Source organism: Belonocnema kinseyi, chromosome 1 (genome assembly GCF_010883055.1).
Source record: "Belonocnema kinseyi isolate 2016_QV_RU_SX_M_011 chromosome 1, B_treatae_v1, whole genome shotgun sequence".
NCBI lineage: Eukaryota > Metazoa > Arthropoda > Insecta > Hymenoptera > Cynipidae > Belonocnema > Belonocnema kinseyi.
The window spans coordinates 57,606,253-57,611,748 of record NC_046657.1 but is presented as its reverse complement, the minus strand read 5'-3'; positions in this window follow the sequence as shown (position 1 = coordinate 57,611,748).

The window sequence follows — 5,496 nt, the reverse complement described above, 5'->3', positions numbered from 1 at the left end:
GCAAATAAATTATATATGGCACAAGTTATGTGAAATTTGAGTATTTTTGAACAATTATACTTCTAAGATTTATGCGTCGTAGCTTTGTTCCCTTTTTTATACCCTCTTCAGCATACTTGTGAACAGAAAGGTTACTCAATTGCGTGGCCTTAAAGTGACCACATAGTAACCGAACCGTTCACTGAGTACGCAATTTCACATATAACTCAATACTCTTTACATCTTTTTACACATTTAAATTTATGTATGTGTGCTTATTGTAATGTTAAAAAATTAAGAGATAAAAGCTGTTTTCGGCAAACAAACGTGCAATATTTGTACATCGGGTTGTTGCACACAGCTTTTAATGAACACAGTTGCACCAGCGAGCGTTCCCTGCTCGAAGTAAAGAATATTTTTAAATAGAAACATATCTCTAACATATTTTAAACTCTATCTTCTTCTATCCATATATATGGATGGAAAAAGAAAGAGATATTCAATCTTTCTTAAAAGTACACTTCGCATTCCACAAACGCTACCTTTCTTTTTCCACGCCCTATCCGTCATCTCTTCTTAGATCTATCTCTTTTTATCCCTGATTATAGCTCTATCAGTCACAACTGTCTACCTTTTTCTATTCCTGACTGTATCCGTCTATAAAATTATAATATATTTCGAGTTTTCAGCTCCCACAAAATATTATGAAGCCAAAAATCGTTTATGGAAATAAAATGCCCTAACTTGAATTCACCCACAGTGAAGAAGTAATTTTAAAAATTCCATTAGACTTAACATGTACCGAGCTTGATGTAATGAGCTCTGAATTTCGATGCACCAGCTTTCGAATTGATTCAGTATGAATTTTTGCATTTTTTAAAAGTTTATTTGTGGGATTTTATAAAGTTTCGATCATCATTGTATTGTTAACTACTTCAGTTCGCAAAGAAGCTATAACATCAGGAAATGGCAGGAAATTTTTTGAGACCAGGAAAGAAATGACTGCAAATATTTTTTGATAGAGAATTTTACCAATTTTCAGAAAAAAGATCTGTCCAACTTGATTTAAACCCTCTTTAAAAAATAATTAATTAAATTATTATATTTTTCAATTATGATATCATTCAGTTTAGAATAGATATTTTGAAAATATTACACTTTAAAAATTTTCCATTTTAGATTTTAATTTTGAAGCGTACATTTTGATTTACAGAAATTGAAAATCATCTGTGAATGTAAATTATTTGATAATTTTTAAAGTCCAGCAGTACTTCAGTATTTAGAAAGTGAATAAAGGAATAAGTTTAAAACAATTTATTAATAATTAAAAGCTTTTATTAAATTGAAAATATTATTTAATCCTAAAATAATCTATTTTTAAACCGTTCAATTTTAAATGTTTTAATTAAGAAAAAGGACAATTACTTCATATTTTAAAATATCATTTAGAATCAGTAACTATAAATTAAATATTCATAACTGAACAAAAAGCTAAAAAAAAATTGAAATAATGAAATAATGAACTGAAATTTATTAAAGTTAAAAAATTGTAATTTACCAGTTTAATTACATTTAATTAAAAATTGCTCATTTGAAAAGTGCTAGTAGCTTCCATTTGATACGCATAAATTATTGAGCATTTGAATACAAAATTATTCAATTAATTTTTTTAAATTCAAGAGTGACACTTTGAGTACTTTTATTAGCAGTTCAGTTTTTATTGCTTCAAATGGAAAAATTCTTAGCTTCAAATTTAGATTTCTTAAATTTCATTGACTGTGAAAAAATCTTGCGAACGTGGAAAATACGGGGATTTTTCTAGAACAGTATCTACAAATTAAATTAATAAATTAACTTGTTTTTTGTTGATTTGCACTCATTCTTCTTATTCGAAAAACAGGCATCAACAAGGATTCATAAAGATATGCTACCCGTAAAAAATATAAATATTTAGCCATTAACTTCCTTAACCCTTTTAAGGAAGAAATTTTTTGAAAGCAATCACGTATCCCATGTTTTCGAAACAATTAACGGTTCTCATATGTTTATAACAGGAAATTTATTACCCCAAACAAAAGTTACAGAGTCACTTAATGATATAAAGATCGAAGTAAATAACTTAACATCTTATTTTATCCATAACATTCTTAATCATGTCTAAGGATAACAACAAATAATTATGACTGATTTCAGTTTCAAAGTGATCGTTCTATTTTAAATTCGACTTCTGCTTTCAAAGCTGGTCAATCTAAACAAGGTTGCAAGCACGTTGCCGCAGTTTGCATTTATATAAATAATGATTGCACTACATCGAAAACAGATGCACCACAATTATGGAATGAACCAAGTTCTAAACAGGCAGAAAAGTACCAGAAAGGATTGACAATTGATAATTTATTTAAGCAAAAATTATTTACAATAGAAAAAGAAAAGGCTTTTCATTTTGAAGATATTCAAAACGTGCCAGAAGAAGTTTTAAAAATAAATTGCCTTTTTAATAGATCTATACAAACTGAGGAAGTTCTAAAATCAGATATCACTATAATGATAATGGTCGAATTATTTTTAAGAAATTGAATTGCCCAGAAGAACTTCAAAATTCTTATGGAAATATTCGCATCACAAAACAAAATTTCGTAAGAATTTGCATTGAATCGGTTAGTCAATCCGACTGCTACGAATGGCTTCGACAAAGATCAGTGAGGATTACGTGCTCAAAAAAAGCTCATGAAATTAAGACGAGACAGAAGAATTTTGATGGTCTTCACAGTAAAAAGAAAGTTTTAAGGGCATGTGACACAGCTAAATACCTATATTACCGACCTCACTTTTCAGTTCACTGAATGTTGTTATGAACCTAAGAACTTTTTTTGTAAAAAAAATATCGATCTAAAACTTTGGAAAATGTATTAGAGTACAATAAATTTTGAACGTTTTTTGAACGTTCGAACTTTTTTTATGCATAAAATATCGGTCTCAAACTTTGAGAAATGCAAGAGCCGGAAGAAAACTACGTTTAAGTAAAAATCTTAATAATAAAAGATTTTAAAAAAATATTTCAACTATCAATTCAACTACTCTATTCCCGGCAATAAGCGCAGAATGGAGAAAAATGAATATTTTTAGATTTCACCGCAAAAGTGAAGATTATTCTATTATTTTTAATGCGCGATTTTTCCATCTGCCGCAAATGGCTCAATAAGAATAAGATACCTCCTAAACTTATTCACTTTTATTTCCATAGGGACTGCCACACAGTTTTCTATTCTCCCAAAGAGAACGTGTTTTCAATAGATTTAATTCCTTCTAATTGTACCGGTAACGCACCTCAGATATATTTTGTATTCCACAGAAGTTGTCATATTTTGATTTAATTTAATTCCTTCTGACAAGTTCACAAAATATGTGTAATTTTGTCGAAGGAGAAAAGGTGTTACATGCCCGAAAAATATTATTTTATGGAAAACAGCCAGATGCTCAAATGAGCATAAAGCTAATTGCTTTTTGTTTACAATCGTCCAGTTTGCGGTACCAGTTTTAAGTACCTTTTCCCTGCACTGCAATATACGAAAAATACATTTTCAGATCATAATTAAGCATGTTTTTTTTATATACAAAGAAGGAAATTATTCACTCTAATAATAATATTAATATTTTCTTGGCAGTTTTTGAAAAAACTTTCGCCAGGCAAAACTCAATTTTTCAAAATATTTCCGATATGTATAAAAGATAAAAACGATTTTGCTTCATGTATTTTGGAAAACTTGTAATTAGTTCCTATCCAATTTTTGAGGTTATAAAATAAAACTATGGATAATCAAGATGACTCAAATGGTATATCTCAATTATTTGTAAATTCAAAATATTAGAAAATATATTTTACTCTATAAATCAATGTGAACTTACCTGTTCGAAATGAGTAATCTTCACTTTTAAAATGCAGAGAACGAACATACATATGTTTTAGGTTACCTTCTTCTCCATTTTTAGAACATTTTCCCATTGCTTTCGCCTATCGATTATTTCTTCAGATCCACTTTTATTAACCACTTTAACAAACCCTTTTTTAGGCAAGGGAAATTGATGAAACCGAACATCTAGGTTTTTGTTAGCCTTGCTTGAACATCCGAAAACTATGAATGTCACCGGAATATCACCGGAATAGCACACAGCCTTTTATAAAAGACGGTTATTTTAGTGTCAAATTTAGCCATCAGATGGCGTATCACTGTATTTCATATCCCAATGGATAGTTAAGATGAAAAGGTCTTTCTATACGCGTAATAATATCATCTTCAGATTTAACTGAATTTAAAAAAAAAATATATGAAGACGTACAAATTCAATTTGATCAAAATAAAAACTATTTGATCAAATTTTCTATTACTAGACATTCATCTAGAAGGTTTCAAAGATTTTTGAAAGCATTACTTTATTATTAAAGTTAATATAATACCGTTTTGACATTATTATCATTTATAATAATAAGTTTAACTTCATTAATTAAAAAAATACTTATTTAAATTACAATTAAAAATACAAGAACTGAATCTGCAATTATTTAGGGGCTATAAAACTATACAATTAAAACAATTTTTTTTTTCAATATTGAAATTTTTATTCAATTCTCGTACTGTTCGCTGCGTAATTATTTACATGAAAGTAACAAAACCTCGAGATGAACTTCTCGCCAACAAAATACGCAAATTTATATTTATTACGCGAGCATTTAACCGGAATCCCATCCCTGGTAATTCCAATCATGCTCATGCCTCAAAGCCTAGTTTCATAAAGTGGAATCCGCATACCTTCAACTTCTTTAAGACCATGGCATGCTTGACAACAGCTGACATAATTTAAAAACAGTAACATCTGACCTTTCGTACCCCACTTTGTGGCTATTTCGTACCCTACATATTGGGTATCTCGTACCCCAAGTACGAGAGATATCTGAATCCCTACCGAGGTACAGTGAACACCGTTATAATCTTACCTGCAACAAAATATACCCTCAAGTTTTTACTGTGTTGTGGCGCAATTTAAAAATTCGATATTTGATGGGCCGCTTGGACCGCTTGGACTGATTGTAAGGTCAATTTAGTAGTACTCGTCATTTAATTAAATCAGCCGTTTTAAGCAGGAAGCCCGGATGGTGTGATTCTCAATGGAATGTCTTTGTTGGAGATCAAATGCCTATATAAGTGTAAAGATGATAATACAATCCATTGGCAATCCAAATAATCCAAAGTGCCTTACCTTCTTTTCAACGTAAGTGGTGAGATAGAGTTGAAAGATATACATCAATATAATACAAAAATGTCTAAACGTTTTAAATAAAAACTTGAAACATTTAAAATTAAGCAGTTGTTCACTTTAAATAAATAGTCAAATATTGCTCAATATTAAGTTTTTATTTTGAAATTGTTCAATTAAAAAAATTTTCAACTATCATTGTCTAATTATTATTCTGCGAATTACAAACTATATGAAAGTTTTAATATTTTATAAACCTGCAAT